Source organism: Orbicella faveolata, unplaced genomic scaffold (genome assembly GCF_042242905.1).
Source record: "Orbicella faveolata isolate gen_17 unplaced genomic scaffold, um_ofav_v1 contig_26, whole genome shotgun sequence".
NCBI classification, from domain to species: domain Eukaryota; kingdom Metazoa; phylum Cnidaria; class Anthozoa; order Scleractinia; family Merulinidae; genus Orbicella; species Orbicella faveolata.
In genome coordinates, this window is record NW_028301554.1 from 15,161,479 (window position 1) to 15,183,430 (window position 21,952).

Genomic DNA, 21,952 nt, shown 5'->3' on the forward strand with positions numbered 1-21,952 from the left:
AATGTGAACACAGTGCTGAGTAGGAACAACCGTGAACCGGAAAGCTGCACACAGCTTTGTGCCAAAACCTACGCTCACAACTGTGATGCAGAGGTTTCTGTCTACGGAAACCTAGGTAAGGCTACTGAAAATAGGCAGATCGTGGGCTTCTCTTACAACTACATTTGTGACAGTGATGCGCACTGTTGGGGAGAAGGCATGGGATTCACGGAAGGTGCCTTCAGCTTCTGCTGCTGTCGCAGATAAATACTCAGTTCGGTGATAAGTTAATAAAGATGGTGAATTTTAAGCTCGGTAATGAAATGTGAAGGTGAATTAATCAACATGACACGAGCGTGGGACAAAGAAAAATTCTGAGTCCCCGACAGGACTCAGTTCGGTGTTCTCAACGAAAGAGGTTCCTGTAACACATCTTCAGTACAGTGGTATCAGAAAATAAAGATTTTACAACCAAAACATGATTTCTGTGCAATTTTTTGGGCAAAAGTTATGACTACAACCTGAGTTCGGAGTGTTGTCGTTCCAAGGTAGGGTAGTTTACTCATCCCGCAGGTTACCTGAGAGTTTGGTTGTGAGGAAAGTGCTTTTTTATCCAAGAATGCTCTCTGACCCAATCAAAACCCGAAGCTCTTAGATGTCCCATTGGGTTATCACGCTTACAATTCTTTCAATCACACTCACTCAATCGGTTCTTGCCCAGTGGCACACAAGGTCTCATTTCGCTAAAACTGTAATTATTGAATTCATTTAATACTCAAAAATAAAATAAAAGCTTTGAAAATATGACACAAGCGCAAGATAGTATACTATAAATGATTCTGACCTTATGGGTCCACCTTAAGAACAGCCTCCATCTGTATCTGTATCAGTTCATTACCTTTCCAGGATTAAAGCAATCAAAACGTTTTTGAAAACTCAACACCAAACAGAAAATTACCTTGCCAACTGCAGGACCAGGCTGGGAATATTATAAACGAATTGCTCTCACTCTTGAATTTATTGTGAGTGGTTTAATTAAATAATTCATGCAAGATTACATGATGTGTATATCGCATAAAATTCTCACTATGGCACCTCTTATTACTGCCAGACTATCAACGTCATTGAGACACAATTATAAAACTAATTCAAACAATAAGAAGTTTTACAACAAGAAATAACAACCGCTCCCACTTTGGGTTGTGAAAACCTTCGGGGGTTACTCAACCAAACAACTGATTCCACGCCAACTTCTCAAGCGGTTAATCGTGCGTCTCCTCACTCTCCTGTGGTGTAAAACGACACATAGTATCACAATATGCTTTCAGTTTCAGTCGACGCATGAGAGCAGATACACTCTTTCTTTTCTAATAAGAATATCGAGTCTGAAATTTCTAAAATTTTAAGAATATTCTAAGAATAAACCCGAGGCTGAGATTTTGAAAAGAACACAATTTTGTGTGTTAAAAATATGTAGATACAATACAATTATATGTTTTTGACTCTTTCTTTCTCTAAACGGCAAAGCTCTCCGGAAAGCAACAAAAAAGCAGTAGCCATATGTTGGATGCTAATAACATTTCTGCAAGAAGTTATATGCGTGATATCCCGTCAGGCGGCTGTTTTCAAAATCACTTCAACACCGTGATCCAGACACCATATACGTTCGAAAACAGAAATGTCATACGCTATAATCTAAGAATATTGACAAGAATATTTTCGGGTTAGAGAGTTCACGGGCTGAACTAACCTGGTGGTCAAACGACTTGGTTCCTTTTATACGATGGTTTTCAATTTCTTGGTTATTTTTCTTCAGTTATCTTGGGCGTCTGAAGATGCCAACTTACAAAACGGATTTTATTCTAGACTAAAAGGACGAATTTGCCTCAAGCAGGACTCCGTGGATTGTCCTGTCCGAACCCATGTCCTTTTTTTTAGGCTGCGTTACCAGCGTTCCCTAACAAAGAGCTTCATCGAGTTTTTGCTCTCGCTCCAATTTACGCGCGGCCACTAGAATGCGGAAAAGCCCTTCGAACGGGAACGCTTGCTTCGCAAGCGTGCTTCCAATCCGCCTCCGCCCCCACGACTGGGCTAATGCGAGATGCACGAACAACGTGATCCCGTTTGAGTTCCCGCGCAAAGCCGTCTTTTCCGCGAACTTTTCCGTGACGTTCGCTTCAATGGCCAAAAGAAACTGGGTACGAAAGAGAATCCAACATGGCGGTTGAAACGGATTTTGACACCAACAGCAAGGACAAAGACGCCATTTATGATATCGCTTTTCTATTTCTTGAGTTTTGAAACATAATTTACTTCGTCTGGTGGCTCTTGGGTGCAAGGAAAATAGCTTCAGTGGCTGCAAATCACAAATCACCACGTTATCGACTTTTAAAAAACAGTCCGGGAGCCTGCAATTCCCAGCTAATGAAAGACCAACACCAAAGGTAAGGTTAAGCATGAAAGCTGTTGCTTTAGGAAAGGTTTCTTCTTTTATCGGTCTTTCTCACTTGTTATTGCTTAAGTAAGCATTTAACTTGGTTGAAATGATTAAACTCCAAGTGCGTTGCACTAGCTCCGTGCTGGCCCAACCGCGGGAAATTCAAATTGCTTGCCGTTTTGAACAGAAATATTGAAGAGTAATCTTTTTTTAGTTCAAATGCACAAAAGAAAGCTCCAATCCCTTGGAAGATCCTCATAGATAACACTAGGGGTGCTAAAAAATGAAAGAAGGCACAAAAATTTTGATTTATCACAAAGGGACTGCAAGTGATTTGCATATCTTTATTTTTCACGTGCAAGCTTTGAACTTCTGTAGACCTCTTGTTTTTTTCTTTCTGAAATTCAGGGTTCTCATAACATTTTAAGGCAGCTGTTTACCTTAGCTGAGTGGATCCACAGACTACTTTGACACGAAAAAAGTTTACATGAATAGATACAATGGCCACTAAAGTCCTTTGGTTAGCAAACTGAGTGATTTCCCACAGAAAAAACTGCCATTTGAATCCGTAATTGCTCGCTGTAAGCTCACATTGCAAATTATTTTACCGTACTGTGGGTCTCCAATTAACCAGTGGTTTATAATTATACCTAACTGTGATGAATCTATAGATGTTTTACTTCATGAATAATTCACAATTGTGACATGGGCAAAGTGGCAAGGTTCATGTCAGAGGAGTAGAAGTTTGGGGGCTGAGGTTGGCAATTAAAATGCTGCTGCGAGACTCGTTTATTGGCCCCTTTCCTAAATAATTAGCCCCTAAAAAAGGTCTTCAGGGGCCACTTTGGTCCTTAAGTAAAATTTTCTGGCTGAAACACTGCACCGAGACTTAGGTCATGTGCTATTGGGATCAAACAATTCTGGTTGTTTGGATTTTTCGTGTTCTATTGTGTGATTATTTTGCATGATTGTAGCTCGCTTAAGGACTACATGTATTGCTAGGAATTACTGCATTTCAACTGAGAACAGTTGGAAAAGTGATCTATTGAGAAACATCAACTGTATCAGCCCAAACTGGTTGCAGTTGAAATGGTCAATCCTAATAGAACACAACCTTAAGGTACATTTGGTGTAATGCTGTTGGAGTTACATGTGCAGTTAACATGTATGTTTGGTGGTGTCAAACTTGGCATGACTGCAGCTCAAAGCCTGACCCATTTGGCTGGATAATAATGGTTGTGCACTCAGACTAAAGTTTGATTTGTGTGTGTGTGTGTGTGTGTGTGTGTGTGTGTGTGTGTGCGCATTATATTTTTGTCTGCTGTTTTATTGTTTATCCATGGAAAGAACTCTTTCTTTACATGTACTTCAGAGTCCAAAATAGAGTAGAGTTGAATGTGACCAGTCAGTTTTATAGCACTATTTTGTTTCATCAAGCTACATGTACATGTTCCAAACCAGTGAAAAATTTATGCTATAACTGATTTTCAAATGCTTGTTTCATCATAGGTTTTTAAACTGAAGACAGCTGAGAGTATCACAAGACTGGAAGGAAAACACCTCAAGCATGAAAGACCATGATACCTCCTACAGTGGCTGGCTGGAGAGACAAGATGTCAAGGTAATTAATGATATCAGTAAACACCTAAATATACATACATGTAAAGGAAATTGAGTTTGTGCATGACATTTAAAAGTGATTATAATTACAAATGTAACTTACAATAAATAATATTTACATTTATATCATGATTTGGTACACATTGTACACGGCATGCATGTACAATCATGTATCTACTGACAATAATTCTATTATAATAGCAAAAATTTTTTGCAAGGCTTTAATACTGTATTTTGCTCAATACATTTTGTAATATCTTGATTTGCAAATTTCCCACATAAATCTAAATGTAACAAAACAGATTTATTCTCCAAATTAGTACAAAAATTGATCTACCGTAGTTTCTCGGTTATAAGGCGCACGGTTTTTTCGAGGAAAATCTGTTTTTTCTTGGGAAGTTTTTGCCAGAATTGGGGTGCGCCTTATAGCCGAATATTTTCGCGCAAAAAAATCTAACGACAGCAATTTTACCGGAACTTACAGTTAAAACTAGACAAATAAAAGACACTAAACATTGGTCATTGACTTTTTTAAGATTTGGTAGTTCTGAAAAGAACCGGGTGGCTCTGAAAAGAGCCGTTGTTGTTGTTTTGAAATTTATTGATGTCTAGTCTTCCTCCTCGCTATCCGTGTCAAACTCGTTCTCCAGTTCATCATCTGCTTCCTCGTCTCCAGCTTCTTCTTCGTCCCACACAGCTTCGTCCTCGGTGCCGTCCAGAGCATTTGATATTCCACAGCACTTGAATGAGTTCGCGATCAAATCAGCGGGTATCTCTTGCCATGCCTTTTGGATCCACTGCAAAACCAGTTCTTTGCTCGGCGCACGCTTCTTCCCCGACGGAGTGTAAGTGAACGGACCGTTCACCATCCAAGTCTGGTATTGGGATCGCACCTTGGTCTTAAAAGGTTTGTTGATACACTTGTCCAGGGGCTGCAACACGGGCGTAAGTCCACCCGGAATAACTGCGACTACTACGTTTCGCCTCGCCAGAAGATCTCTCACGGCGTTTGTCAAATGCCCACGGAATGAATCCCACACGAGGAGAGTTCTTTGGTCTGGGGTGTACCGAAGATTGCGTCGAATCCACTCCATTACTCCTAGAAATTAATAAGAAATACAGTCTTAGAATGCTAGAAAGCTTTATTATCAAGGCCGCATTGTGTTAAACAACTGCACGAGAAAAGCTAACAAACTGAAATTTGCATACGCGCGTACGTGCTAAACAGCACGTGCTAGGTAACACGATACGTCAACAATGAAATTCGAATCTCGTTTCTGAGAAACAAGAAGTGTACTCGTCTCGCTCGCTTGTTGAAACGATGCTGCTCAGAATAAACAGTGTTTTAGCTTACCTTCTTCGTCCATCCAGCCCTTCTTGTGAACGGAGACCTGCATCCTTGGTGGCACGTTGATTTTCAGCTGTCGAACTCCTTTGAATATGACCTTCGGGGGAAGTTTCTCGCCGTTCGCTTTCACCGTTAGTGCAACTGTGAAACTCTGCTTGTCGGCACCGCATGACAACACTGGAACTGTTCTATTCCCGGTGAACTCCAAGGTTCTGGATCTCTGGTTCTCGGATCGTTGAATATTTATTAGAATCTTTATAAAAAACGAAATATGTCTCCTGAGCAGGAAAGCTGAAATTAACGTGTATGCGTTGTTTGTTTACACTCAAGTTTATCATTAGAGGTGCGAACTTTTAGCTTTTGTTTTCGTGTATATCATTAAATGTGTGACTTTTTCACTTTTGTTGAAATTTGTTCACGTTTACAGAGAGTTCGCGTGCTAATTGTGCCAAGAGAATAAAATTTTATCTTTATGAACTCTTCATTTCTTGGTGCGTCTTATAACCGAGTATTTTCACATAATTTTCAGTTTGGGAACTTTGCATGATTAAGTTGCCAAGTTTGGGGTGCGTCTTATAGCCGAGTGCGCCTTATAACCGAGAAACTACGGTAAGCCTTTTATTTATTTATTTATTTTTTTGAGCAGATTAAACTAGTTGGGCTTTAATTACACTGTACATTGTAGTTCTTATTAACTGAGCTTAGTTGGTCTGTATGAGAGAATCTTGACTGAGATCATAAGTACAGACCGAAAGCAGTGAGATCTGTACACATGACCAAGGTCAGGATTCTCCCATACTGATTAACTAAGCTTGGTTATCTAGATGTTTATTGTATGGCGCAAGCAAGAACAATTTAATTTGTTTAATGTAACTGGTTTGTACTAACTGACATTTTGCTTGCAAACAGTGATAAGCTAAAATTTAATTCTGCCAAAGTTTGCTCGTCCTCTTTACTTTTTTTTCTCATCAGGCTTTTGGGCACTTCCATATTGAAATTAAATAAATGTTGTTAGATGAAAATAGTCAATGATTTTGCATTTTAGTTTGCAACTTTTTCAGTGCAAAACATTACCAGTCTAGATGCCAGTCTAGATCAGTGTTGGAAATCAGTGCTCGCCCACTCGCCAGTGCGAGTGCAAAAAGGGTTGAGCAAGTACAAATCATTGATCACTTGCCTGTTTGGCGAGTGCAATTTTCATTTTTGGAAAGTTATTTAATAAGCATAAATATTGATAACACTCCTTGTTATTTTCCATTTTGGCAAGATTATCTCTAAACAAGAACTTACCAGTGCTTTTTTAACCTTTTTTTATCTTCCGAGATGCCCAAATAATTTGCCAATAATAGTATTCAAAACTAGACACAAGGAAATACAGCCTTCCTCCAGTGATAATTTACACAACAGTTTCATGTGTATGAAGTGATACTACTGGTGTCTAGTTGAGCTGACAGTAATTAGAGAAGATGGCACACGTTTGCTTACTAAGAAATGAATTCATGTCATGAAAACTTTATTTCCATGCAGATTTTAGTGTAGCATGCAAGTGCTAATATCTCCGAACAAAGAAACTATGAAACAAAAATGCCCTATGCTTTCGAATAAGTCTACGTTACTATGAAATAATCAACAATATTTACAACAAACATTCAGCAAATTTAAAATACGAAGCATTTTGAAATAAAATAAATTGTCTAATTTTTCATGACCTGTAAACATGAGCGTCCGAATCATCTTTTGGACCCCTTTTTAAAGCTACAAGTCAAAGGAAATTTGTTCATTTGCTCTCAGCTACCTAGCTAGTTTGACATATAAATAACAAAACTGTGTCCGCGAATTTTTTAAGACTTGAAGATAATTTTTTCATTGAAGGAAAAGAAAATTGTCAGTCTTCCACGTGCAAGTTGCTACTCCAAATTGTTTTGATTCTAGGGATATACATGAATTTGGTAGTGTCAGCTATTTGTTTAGCTGTGTTTTAGTGAAAACTACAGAAATCATCAATGCGAAAAATTTCCAAGGCATGTCAAAAGTTGATAATTAATGCCCAAGTCGCTAGTGGAGGGAAGGTGCCTATGCAGCCCAGGGGCTGTAACCGCAGTCAAATCCCCAAGGCGCTAGAATACTTGAATGGCCAGCCCAACCTGCAACCAAGCCACGAGCCCCCCGCACCAGACCCCCTACAGGCACCCATCACGCTCAAGCCAGATGGCTCAGCGGGGAAAAAAAAAATGCTGAAAAGAGGGGGGATATGGAGGGAACACCAAGAACTGCTAAACTACTATAATTCAATCCACAATGCCATACTAGCAGAGCAACGAACACACTGCAAACACATGGGATGACAACGCATATAGTAACCAAGAATACCGCTGGACAATGTCAGCCGCAGGGTTCTCACAACCATATGACTGCCGCAAACGTTACAGAACGCAAATGCTTAACAAACGCTAACAGATGGCCAAGACACTATCAAACGCAGACCTACAAAAAACCCTACTGACCAGACTAGCTCCTGGTCATAAACTATGTAATTTCATTGAACTATATCAAACACTACAAAACGCACCAAATGCTAAACAAACGCTAACAGATGGCCAAGACACTAACAACCGCGTACAAAAATGCTACTGACCAGACTAGCTCCTAGTCATTAACTATGTTAAATTTCATTTAACTATATCAAAAACAAGGCTAAAACTGTAAAATCAATCTACGATCCTAAGGAGGTGTCTCATAAATGGACCAGGACAAGAAAACTCAACACAAAATGGCACTGAAGCTGGACCTTCATGTTTAGAAGATACTGAAAAACGCATGATTTGCGAATCATTGCAAAGATTTTTGGGGAGAGGGTAGGCATTTTTCTGGGCATGTGAAAATTACTCTGGGCTAGTGGATTTTGAGAGAGTGCTGTCAAATTTTAATTTCCAACACTGTAGATGGGAAAATCTGGACCGTTTTCAATATCAATTTCAGCCAATCAAATTCATGAATTTGGTAGTCCCCGTCCTTGTGAGACAGAGCCATATAATATTTTATCTGTGTTTTTCTTTTCTTTTTTTTTCTTTGTAAAATTATAGTCAATAGAATACATTATTTTCTCCCTCAAAAATTGCTTGGGCTTTTCAAATTTCCAAACCGTTCTTTAATTCTCAAATCTACAAAGTGCGAAATAATTGTCCTTGCATATACAGTATTCATGCTGTGTGTGCTGTGTATACACAAAGTACATTGTAATCTTGTATCAAGATTATATACCGAGTTCACTTTTATGCTCCTGAAATACAGTATGCCTCCGGTCAGATTTTGCTTTGTGCCCAAATTTTTAAACAAGAGTTTTGGCATCTGAACAAGTCTTGGATTTTATCTTGTACATTTGCATTATTTTGTGCTCAGAAATTAGTACTCTTTAGTCAGAAGTGTTATAGCATACAGTAGCGGTATTAGACACTGTACATGTATATGATGGCATTTCTGCAGGGTACATGCAGGAAGCGACAAAAAGGCTGTCCGATAGCCCGGGACTAGTGAAACGATTGGTCGGGCTAGTGCCTTCTTATCACAGGTTGCGCGACAGGCAAGCATGAGGTGGATATGAGTGAAACAATGTTGGGTTTTTTAATTTTTGTTTTTTCTAATGGCAAACTTCAGATGTTGTGTTTAGCAGACAGTTCATGAGAGAACGTGAAGCAATACAAATCTTTTTTAAAGTAAAATGAAAATTCAAGCGGCCAAAATCAATTAAAATAGTAATTTTTTTCTCCACCGCATGTCCCAACAATGCAGTGGCGGTGCAAGACAAAAACTTGCGTTAACAAGGTTATCACATATTTTCATCGTTATCCAATAATGTAGTTAATACATTGTAGTTTGCTTAAGTTAGCAAAGTCAATTCAATGCCATTTGTCTAATTGTCTTGAAGCATATGTGACCGTGGATAGCAAGGAGCACTGGAGCTGTATTCAAGATATCCCCATAAATAATGTACAATAAAATAGCGTACGTCATGTGACCAAATCAAGGTTTTGAATTGTTTGTGAAAATATGCCATCCTGTACGGCGTCTCCGTCTACAATATATGAATTTTTTTTCTTGTACATTTGCATTATTTTGTGCTCAGAAATTAGTACTCTTTAGTCAGAAGTGTTATAGCATACAGTAGCGGTATTAGACACTGTACATGTATATGATGGCATTTCTGCAGGGTACATGCAGGAAGCGACAAAAAGGCTGTCCGATAGCCCGGGACTAGTGAAACGATTGGTCGGGCTAGTGCCTTCTTATCACAGGTTGCGCGACAGGCAAGCATGAGGTGGATATGAGTGAAACAATGTTGGGTTTTTTAATTTTTGTTTTTTCTAATGGCAAACTTCAGATGTTGTGTTTAGCAGACAGTTCATGAGAGAACGTGAAGCAATACAAATCTTTTTTAAAGTAAAATGAAAATTCAAGCGGCCAAAATCAATTAAAATAGTAATTTTTTTCTCCACCGCATGTCCCAACAATGCAGTGGCGGTGCAAGACAAAAACTTGCGTTAACAAGGTTATCACATATTTTCATCGTTATCCAATAATGTAGTTAATACATTGTAGTTTGCTTAAGTTAGCAAAGTCAATTCAATGCCATTTGTCTAATTGTCTTGAAGCATATGTGACCGTGGATAGCAAGGAGCACTGGAGCTGTATTCAAGATATCCCCATAAATAATGTACAATAAAATAGCGTACGTCATGTGACCAAATCAAGGTTTTGAATTGTTTGTGAAAATATGCCATCCTGTACGGCGTCTCCGTCTACAATATATGAATTTTATTATAACAGTACCTACGGGATTAAAATAAATTACTCAGTCTTGTTATTTGTGGATATGGAATTTACAGGGGATAGGGGGACCCAAGAAGAAAAATCATGGAAATTCCAGGGCATGGGGGAGTACCATGAGCCCCGTGGAACAGAAAATCCAGCAAAGTGGAGGATCAAACTAGAACCGGAAATATCTATACCCCTGTGCGGGGTATGGATATTTTTCTGGAACCACACATTGAGTGTTTCTAAATGTTTTATTGTGTAAGGTTTAACTCAGAATAAAATCAAAGAGATTTAGTTAATCTAAGCTCTGTATCATTAATTAATTAATTATCATTATTTTTGCATATTAAATTGTTTAATTATCCTTATGAAATAAAATAATTTCGGGCTAGCTCCTCAGAGATTTGGGCTAGTAAGATGAAATTACAGCTTGCCCGAAGAGCAAACTTGTGGAGTTTTTGAATTTCATCTCACCCTAGGTACATGTATTTATTTCACCAGGGCTTGCACATGTTTGTCTTTGCAAGTTAACAGCCCACATGTGGGTATTTCCCTATAGCATTGCATTGACACAAGCAAGATTAGTGGTTTCTAGGAGATAATAGTTTGTAAGGAGGAGTATTTGTAGTAATTGTGGTTAATTTGCTTGTGAACTAAAAGTTGTCTTTTATATTAAGGATCAGTATGCCTGCAACATGATGACTTGAACATCCTTACAAGAAAGAGAACAGACCAACATTATTTTAAAAGGCAGACAGAACCAAATGGAGGATTAAGTTCACACTCTTGATGCACATGGTTAGTACATGTATTTACATGTACCTTTCTGGACAGGCCTCCCTTCTGTGTGGAATGTCAATTGCACATAATTGTATGAAATCCATTCAAAGTTACTCCCTAGATTTCCTGGGTAGTCTAACCACTATGTTTAACCTGTTAATAAACCTGAGTGGAAAGAGTTACCTGTGAGTCAAAGTAAACTTTCCTGCCCAGGATCATGTCATTACAGCAATGAAATTGAGGAGTAAAATCCCCAACATTGAGATCCAGAGTCTAATGCACATACCACTGGGCCAGTTCTACATGTTATGTGCATTTATTAGTGCATTGTTATAACTGTTGTCTATTTAACTAGTCAACTAAAACTTCATAATGTCTTGTTATCTTTTAGTATAAGTATCCTAACAAGATGACGACACATGGAGGATGAAGTTTGCACTTTATGTCAGCATAGTTAGTATATATTTTTCTTTTTGTCAGAATGACATGTGCATTTAAGACTAATAATTGACTAATAATGTTTTGCTATTTCAAATGCCATTCCCAGAAAAAGGTTTTCTTGAATTTTAAATATGAGGTGTCATCCATTATTTGAAAAATAATATGCAATGCTGAAATGGTTTTGAGAAGCATTCCTTTTGTTGAAATAATTGTCAAAGGTACAGTGTATATACAAACTTTAAATATTTACATGGTACTATAACCAGCATAATGTTTCAGAAAATCAGTCAATTCTACAGGAAAATTCATTACCTCACGAGGGAATTCCATGTTAAATTTCACACAAAAAACCGATATCGGTTTTTAAGTAAAATTTAATGTGGAATTCATGATTCAGGTTATTGATTTTTCTTGAATCACATACTAGCCTTCTTTTAAATGAAAGAAAACCCTGTTTTATTTACATTTGTGTGAATGTTGTCGCTCCAGTGCAATATTATGCAAAGCCTTACTTCAAGAGTCGCAATTCCATGCTGAATACCCTGCCAAGGTAACCAATCAGGGTGCCAGAATTCTCTCTGTGATTCTCCTCAAGATGGAGACAAGGAGCAGAGCGTAGTCTTCATATCATTGAGATGCCCCCCAGTTCAGAGTATTTTAAGTTTCTCATTTCAAGCTTATTTATTCCTGGGTCAATATTACTGTACATGACTTGAATGTACTCCTTGAAATGATTCAGAACTTTTTTACCTTGGCTTCCAGGGTTCAAAATTTACTTGTATGTCCAGTTGCCTCTGGGGCAACTACAATACTTAGTTTGGTTGCCTGTAGAGTGTTTTGGTTGTCCAAGCTCTTGCCCCAGTTCAAGCCAACAAACTAATACATGTAGCCACATAGTGAGTTTTATTCATTTAACAAGAACATTTAAACTGCATTCAAAAGAGTCCAAATAAAGTGTTTTGACGCCTGTGTCCTCTTATAATTGTTTTTAGTCCATTAGTTATGCAAAGCTTAATAACATTATAAAAATTAACACACAACAGTGATTGTAACAGGAAAAAACTTGGAAGTTGAAGCCTGACATAAATGAACAGTTTTATAAAAGCTTGCCAAGATTAGAAACTTATTCTTGCTTAAGTAGAGAGTCTTGCAGTTTGCTGATCTTCTTCAGAGCTGTCTTCAGCATCCAGATCATGTTCACATCCTTTTCCATCAGATGTCAACCAGGCATGCTACCAGTGGTGCCATTCCAGGTTGACAATTGCTAGCATCATGAGCCAATTTTTTCCAAAGTTTTTTTATCCCATCAAGGCTAAAACTGTTGTTACCTTTTTGGCTTCCAAATGCAGATTTATCTTTTGAAAACCTTCTGCAATAACTACAAAGTATAGCATTTTCTTTCGAGTGAAATTCCAGCCAGGGTCTTCCAATCTTCCACAACTCTTGAAACATACACCGTACAAAATCTTTTTTGGAGCTTTCTTGCACCTCAGCTAATTCTGCTTTAGATTCTGAAACACCTATAACAACACTTTGATCTTCGTCTTCCTTTGAGGTTTCCGAACTGTTGTTATCACCACCATCTTTTAATTTCTCACAACTGAAGTAGTTGAAGAGGCTCATGTTAACTAAGATTATTAAACACAGAATCACATGAAATGGTTTTAAAGTGAAACGGGCAAACAACGTGGTGCAAAAGATCTGTATTAGAATTGCTATTGTCAGAACAAACATGGCGGCATCACACTAGGGCATCATGGACTATGTTTATAGATACCAACCACTGATTAAAGCAGCAGGCGAGTTCATTGAAGAGTTTGTGAGATTGAGAGAAAAGCCATGCAACATGTGAACGGTGTATGTTACTCAAAGGTTTTTTTTTCTTTTCTTTTTTACTTTTGACTTAATTATAACTTTTAGGTATCGTCACCTCTTCAGAGACAACAAGCTCCCATATTTTTCAACTTTATTAATAGGGACTAAAGCCATGGCAGATTGGGTTGCCCAAGGGACAACCCTTCAGCACAATTTGGTTGCCCCATTGTAATTTTGGTTGTCTGGAACAACCGGACAACCATTAATTTTGAACCCTGACTTCAGAGTTAATGTCTGGTTCAGAATTATTTATCCTGACAAGGACAACATTGGCTTTTCTCAAGTCTAAAATTCTGCTGCAAAAATGTGTGATTGATCGCTTCATAATTTTTTTTGGGAGGGATGCAAGAATAGAAATGTTTGGGTGATCCTTTAAGGTGGCTCAATCAGATTTTTGAGTAATGATACCATTCAACTTTGAGCAACTAGAGCACCACCATTATCAATCAATCCGACCAGAATACCATTGAGTCAAGTCCTGTGAACATAGTTTGCAATAACATTTAAAACAGCTTTGTTTTTGTTGTATTTTGAAACCTTGAAACTTCACTAGCAATTTTCTCGAAAACGCTCTTATAGAGCCACTGTTAAGACAACTATGTGTCAAGTCCAAGATCCCGACGTTGCATTTCCAAAATTATCCCTGATGGCAAGTTATTTGGTCTTATGTAAGACGGGATATGGTGTCATTTTGTTGCTATGGTTACTCAAATCCTTGTGAAATGTACCCCCATTTGAAACTTTCATCTTTCTCTAGCACACCAGTAACATTTGATTTTCCGTTGGATCGATGATGGTGGTGCTCTAGTTGCTCAAAGTTAAGCGGTATAATTACTCAAAAATCTGATCAAGCCACCTTGGTTCAAAATACTATCAAATCGTTTTTATGCAAGTGTACAAAATACTTACTAGTTACATATTGGATTTGCAGGCATGCTGCTACAGACACACATAGAGCACGGGATAAAGGACCATTGAGCCAGGATGGAGGACCTAGGACCCAGGACCAAGGATCAAAGAGCAAGTAATAGTATAGGACTGAGGACTGTGGATCAAGGAAAGTGGATAAAAGCAAGCCTTGGATGACCAAGAACGTTCACGGCGATGAATTGTAGATATTTAAAGCTAATGTATATGAGATATTACCACTAGCAGAGATGTCACAGTGGGAGAGGGCTCACCTCTCACTAATGTGCCATATGTGAGTCTGTTGTTGGTTCTCACCTTGTCCTGAGGGTTTTTCTCCAGGTACTCCGGTTTCCCTCACTCCCAAAAAACCAACATTTCCAAATTCCAATTCCAAACATTTGGTGACAAATTACTTCATGCTGATTGAGGCAAAAATTCTCTGATTACTTGAGCTAAACGTTTGTTTGCAATTTATATAAATACTTGCTGTTTATTTCCTAGTTACATGTGCATTACTGTAGGTGCTACAGGTATCGTATCCTTTTGCAGCTGTTACAGAATATTGGTCAACAACGAAATTGGGAAGAAGCTTTTTAATTTTGTTTGTATTTAAAGATCTTTGTTTTAATCATTGGTAAAAGGGAAATTTCCAGGTCCAATCAATCAATTATTCAGTCTATCAATTTTTTTATTTTATCACTGAATCAACCCATTCAATCAATTAATCAGTCAATCAATCAATTATCAATCAGTCAATCATTCAGTTATCCATCCAATCATTCAATAAATCAATCAATTAGTTAATTATTCAATCAATCAAATAAACAAACAATCAATTATTTATTCAATCACTTAATCAACCCATTCAATCGTTCAATCAGTCTATTATTCAATCAATCAATCAATTATTCCATCAATCAGTAAATCAAACAATTATTTATTCAATCACTCAATCAACCAATTCAATCAATCAATTAATTATTTATTCAATCATTTAATCAACCAATTCAATCAATTATTTATTTAGTCACTTAATGAACCCATTCGATCAATCAATCAATTACTTATTCAATCAATCAATCAATCAATTATTTATTCAATCATTTAATCAACCAATTCAATCAATCAATTGATCAATCAGTTATTTATTTAGTCACTTAATCAACCCATTCGATCAATAAACCAATTAATTACTCAATCAATGAATCCACCAATTCAATCAATCAGTCAATCAATTATTCAATCAATCATTTACTCAATCACTTAATCAACCCATTCAAGCAATTATTCAATCAATCAATCAACTATTTATTCAATCAGTCATTTAGTTAGTCATTCAATCAATCCATTCAAGCAATCAATCAATCAATCAAACAATCACTCAATAAATAAAAAGCCTAGGGTTATGCAGTTAACTAAAATAGCAGTCACTGACCTTTAAATTTATCTAGTTGCAATTTGAAGATCTTTGACAGAGTTAATTTCATTAATTGCAAAGCACTTTTCATATCGATCTGATGCACATGTAACTAGTACTGGACGGAGTATTGAACTGACCAATGTGTTGTGTGTGCTGTTCATTTGCAAATAAGTGGCTTGCTTGCAAATTCTCTCTATGGGTATTTGAAGACTTTCACATTTTCCATGAGTTATATATTTTGGAACCAAAATTGTCTTTTTCACGATATCAGAGTGAGAAAATTTTGCCAATAGCAATCATTACTACTGCAAATGAAATGAGACTCAATTACGATAAAATCTGTTTCTGATCAATTAAAAATATTAACTTTGATTTTATTTTTATTTTCATGCATACAGACATAAAACAAAAAAGAAATGACATTTTGTTCAAACTGGGCTGAAAATGTAAAATTTGCACAATTATTATTGTTTGATTCAGAAACATCATTCTACAATTTAATTGCAAAAATGCAAGCAGGAAAAAAACACTAAAATGTAAATTTCAATTAGAAAAACAGTTCAAAACTTATATTTTTACATTTTATATATTTTTTCCCACTGTAGAGGCATTTTGGGGTGCTCATTAAAAATTCCCATTTTTAAATTCTAGGCTACTGGATGCTCTTAAATGCAAAACTAAGATTATTCCTATAGAGTTCTAACGACATTTTAATTTCAGTTACAAAAGAAAATTTGACTTTAAATTAATTTTTTGGTTAATATTCAGGCATTTTGGTGTACTACTAAGGCAGTTGCATCATACAGTAGCATGTAATCATTACAGTAAATTTGATTTACAGAAGCCACTTATTTGCTCATGAAAACTCTAGTTCCTCCTCCTCTTCACAAGATTCCTATTGAGCAGCTTTATGGTGAACTTCAACTTTTTTTCCATTATTTTTCACCTCCTTTAATTGGTTATCCTTGGGTCTCTCAAAGTAAGCTTAGACTTATGAAATGTTTACGTTTGCTGATTTTGTGAAAAAAAAAACCCAACAACATTGACATTGATGCTGATTTTGAAAAAAAAAAACATATATTTTACTTACTATTAATTTTTGAAAATACTATCGTCTGATTTGGAAAAATAGATGTTGGACTTGAAATACCATTGCCAGAATACTAAGTTATTTGATTTGCTTGATAAGAATTTTTTCTGGTGTCATTTTCCAAAAAAACGTTTGGTAATCCAAATCAACTTGTTTTAGGAAAGAAGCTGCTCGATAGGAAACTTGTATTCAAGAAAATATTTTGTTAAATAATTTTGTAGTTTCAATGTTCATCATGCTCTAAATGTGTATTTCTTATTTTTGTACTTTAAAGCTGACATTGCTGGCCAATTCAGTCCTCACTGATCACAACTTCGTCAGACAGGCAACATTTTAATTTTTTTTTTGTTAAATTTTTTTTTTTTTAAATTGAAACGTTCAAAGGGTTAGTTTTCTAGGTGAGATCAATAGCATGATGGTGCTTGAAACTACAGAATTGTTTTAAACACCTTTAAACAGAGAAGGCTGCCAAAAACTGTACACTTTTGTAGAAATTTTATATAACTATTCCTATTAAATTCTATTAACTGATCACGAAATTGCTAAATTAAATGCAATGCCATTAATCTGCAGGATTTCACAAAATAATTTATTCTATTTTCTTATCGCCATACAAAATTCTTATATCTTACATGATCAGTTTTAAATAACAAATTCTGAGCTAAGTTTTCCAAATTATGTATTCAAATTAAATTCAATTGTCAGATTAAGACATTATTAATGCAATACAATCTAGGATTTCACAAATTTATTCAGTTCACTTATTGTCATACAAAATTATTATTTCTTACTTGATCAGTTTTAAATGACAAATTGTGAGTTTAGTTTTTCAAAAATAATTTCTTCGCCTCCTTTGTTTAAAGGTACCACGGCAAGCTCATTAGCACAAAAGTAAATAATTCCTAACTCAGCAAAGAAAACACAAATTGTGGTGTTGTAATTTTTTCTCATTAGTATTGACACTGAGGTGTTAAAGGTGGTGTAGTCAGAAGAACAGGGGTATAGAATAGTCCGTTCAGATCTAGTGGGCTTTCCTAGTCAACCAGTACATGTATCTTAGAAAGGAAATTAACCCGTATGTTAGGGTTTCAATGCAGTTAATTTCAGCAGTTCAAAACCACTTAGGGAATCATGCTTTTTAATCCTACTTTTTCCAAAAAAAGTCTTATGGCACAATTAAGTATATCGAAGTATTGTAGCTGTTTAAGTATCATTTCAATAGCAGAATTAGTTTGGGCATAAGTTTGTTTTACTCTTGAAAGTGGACAGGTTTTTTCTGTGCTAATGAGCTTGTTAATTTTATTTCTTTGTTGTTTTTATACGCTCCACTGAGCTTAATAGTATATTTTAGATTATTTTCAGGAACCAAGATGGCCCATACACCCGCACACAACACATATGGTCAGATTTAAATCTAGCCGATCGGTGTCCCTGCAGGGTTGTGGAAACTCTTGCTCTGAGGACGGTGTTTCTGACGTTCCTCTGCAATATTCCAACTGAAATCCTGGTGAGTTTATCTGATCCGCTCTTTTTTGATGGAGGCACTTGGACACTGATGATGTGGCCGTTTGCTCTCAAGTGGAGAAGGCATCATGGGGGAAGGTGAGAGTTTGCTTTTCATGTCTTTTCGGCTTCACTTGACTACGTCAGAATACCACACCTTCATTCCAATTGGCTTCAAAGATGTTTGTTTTCAATCGGTGTTTCTGGGAATTTTCTGTTGTTGAGGACGTAAAACAGTAGTGCTTTAGTGCAGGTCATGGGTAGTACATTTCCAGGATGTTGGGGTTAGTTTAGAACAATGAAGGTCACTGATCTGGCTTGACTGGAATTTCACAAGCGACACAAGATTGGGCTGATAGTCATCTGGGATTCCTCTGAAAGAGCTGATTCTCGTTTAGGGCTTTTCTTAATTAAAAAAATAATTTTCTCTTCGCTCTTTTCTAAAAATAAAAACAAATTAGGTCAGTTATCTTTAGAACAGAATTTATTATCACCATTAGTCCACAGTTCAAAGAAAAATTAGTAATAGCAATTGGACCGAGTGGAGTACAATTCAGGGAGTAATCGCGCGAGTAATTTCAAAATCGGACGAGCGCGTAGCGCGAGGCTGATTTGAAATTACAAGCACGATTACTCCCTGAATTGTACTCCACTCGGTCCAATTACTATTTAATCGTATCTATGACAAATTTCGGAATTAAAAATGGCTTTTGAGAACTTCTATTGAGCGAAAACGTATGTTGCGCGTTTCATGAGTTTTGAAAACTGTAGGAAACATTGCAAAGATAACCATTAAAGCGCCCGCAATTGACGTGCGAATCACGTGGGTATCCGATTACAGGTATCCAATTACAACAAGTTCAAATTGGATACTGTAATTGGACACCCACGTGATCGCGCGCCGATTACGTGGCAAATAGGCGCGCGGAAAACCAATCACGATCGAGAATTTCGTTATAGATACGATTGAGAGCATTAACGGCTTAATATAAAAATTACAGTAAATATATAAATAATGTCTTTGAAGGAGGCTTCATTTCAGGAAATTTTAATCTTAGCTACTTAAGCTATATTTAGGTTTTCCGTGATCAAAGTTCAAAACGTAGGCCAATTGTTCATTTTGACTTCCAAAACGTTTAACTAACCTTGTAAACTTTCTTTTGTAATCAAACGTATCCATAGTTAGATAGATAAATTTTGTAAGCCGATTGTTTATCTTGTCTTCTTTAACTTAACTTGAATCGCGAAAACATTAGTCTTGAAGTAGATATTTAATTTGTTTTTTTCGCTTAGGCCAATTGTTCATTTTGATTTCCAAAACTTGAGACTATTTTTTGACCAAGAACAAAATTGTAAGCTAATTGTCAATTTTGAATTCCAAAAGTTTAAATTCAAAAACCAAAAAAACAAAACAAAACCAAATATATATTTCTTTTTTTTTCTTGAATTTCGTGGGCCAATTGTTCATCTTTACGTCGTAAACAAACGTAAACCTAGGGAACGTTTCTCATTTTTTTTTCTAATACTCGCTCAACGTCGTTGTTATCCTCGGGGATGCAGCGGTAGTTAATCGTGACGAGACGAAGTAAACCGAGCGGTAAAACCTTTCGTCGGGTCGATTTTGCCGCTCGGTTTACTTCGACTCTTCCGACTAACTGCCCTACGTTTCCTAAGATGCTTCGTTGTTTATTAATGCTATTCAAAGCCAAGATTAACAATAACAAAAGCGCAAATAAATTTCAAAATTCCATCGTGTTTGCATTTTTAAGACTATTTAAATTGTGAATATTTAATAAGATTTACTATGAAGGCTGCGCGCAAAACATTTCGATTTTTGAGCAGAGCTAACACTACATCGATTTTAAATAACTAAGATTAAATGTAAATACAAACTTGACGCAATTCTAGGTGATGCGAACGGACAACAATCGCCCGTTTGCTTTCACATTAGTATTTATTTACTTAGGCAAAACCTGAAAACAAATAACTAATATTTCATCGCTTTAACTTTGATCTTTATTAAAACATAAGCGAAAATTCCTAAACTTGTATCAGCTTGGATGGTAGAGTTTCAAGTGACTTGTGTTCTTTTGGTGAAGTTTGTGGAAAGACAGTCGGCAGGAGGTTTGGTCGGCAAGTCAGATCAATGATTTTTTGCGTTTGATTCTTTTCTTGGCATCCATGGAAATTGCTAAACATGACTTGTACTTTAGCGCTTCCGTTTTTCTTGTCCTTTCAAAGGAAATTTCTAGAAACAGAGCTTGGAACACGCATCTTAAATTTTACTATCTTGGCATGAATCTTTTCGCGCATCACTTACGGCTCTAAAAGCTAATAGAAATTCCAATTCAAATGGTGTGGTATTATGACGTAGTTGAGTGAAACCGAGGAGGCATGGGGAGCAAACTCTCACCTCCCTTATTATGCCATCTTCACTTGAGAGCAAACGGCCATATCATTAAACTGGTCAAGTGTCGTCATCAAAGATGGCGGAGCAGATAAACACCAGGATTTTAAAGTTGGAATATTAATGAGGAACAAAAGGAACACTTCAACTCAGAGCAGAGTGAAAACAACCCAACAAGCAGGGACAAGATTGACTAGACTTTTTTTTATTTTTTTAACTCAATAAAAACGCAAATAAAGAGACAGAGACAGTTTTGTGTGTTGTCGTCTTTACCAGCAATCCATCATAACTAACCAGGTAAACACTTGTGTCCATAACTAAGTCCCGATATACAGTGTAATCTGTCACGCAACTTGTCCCGCAATCTTCTCGAAAACGGCGTGACAAGTTAATGAAACATTGAGCCATGTAACACAACGCGCAACGGAAAAAACGTTTGCAAAACAAGTAGCTTCAACGGCTACAGAAAGTAGAACTAAGATCCAACTTTCTCTAACCGCTGTAGTAACTGTTTGGCATATGTTCTGTCCGTTACGCGGTATGCTAAACGACGCAATGTTTCATACAACGCACTAGTCACGCCGCCCTCGAAAACATTTTAAGACTAGTTGCGTGAAAGATTACACTGAATAACAGGACCACAAACCAAGTTCTGCTTTTAAGATAACCACCATAAAAAAAAGAACAGTCTGCCACTAAACTCTCTTTGTACCTCTACCGCGTTCCCACTGTAGTATTTGCGAGTTGCAAACTGTACTTAGTTGCTCAAGAAGTCGACTTAAAAATGAGTTGGCCCTTCCCTATTCAAATTTTGCGTGACTGTCACGGAACGCTTTTACGTAAGCGTGACGCAAGTCTTTGCATGTCACGCTAACGTTTGGTAACAGAAATCTAGCTATAGCAAATTCACAGGGGTAAAAATGCGTAACATCGTAAACTCCAATCGGACTGTCCTAAAATAGAAGCACGGGCGCTTGAAAATCCCCTATAATTTGCCAGATAAGATTCTGTAACTCACTGTAACTCCTTAAAAATGAACAACAAACCCCGAAATAAAATTTCGGCCTGTAAAAAAGGCTAATTCATTAAAAACGCGCACTACCCGACAATAACGTTTTTTGTTGGATGTTGACATCAAAAAAGTCAGCCCTGAAAAAATACCCGAGCAAGCCATTTTCCGAACTGAGCAACTAAGCACATTTAGTGCCTTACAAATACAACAATGAAATGAGGTATTAAACACAAAGATGCACTACAAACGGGATTACAAAAAACACCGACTGGATAATTAACTGCAATTTTAAATTGCCACAGTACATTTCCAAATAATT

General features: G+C 36.8%; 1 long non-coding RNA gene across 1 annotated transcript; it reads left to right on the plus strand.

Moving 5' to 3' along the window:
- Positions 1 to 1,916: 1,916 nt before the first annotated feature.
- On the plus strand, positions 1,917 to 20,873 carry LOC149108259 (uncharacterized). Its single transcript, XR_016209048.1, has 5 exons — positions 1,917 to 2,423; positions 3,926 to 4,037; positions 10,874 to 10,994; positions 11,368 to 11,429; positions 14,224 to 20,873. It is a non-coding gene; the product is annotated as an uncharacterized LOC149108259 (long non-coding RNA).
- Positions 20,874 to 21,952: the final 1,079 nt, after the last annotated feature.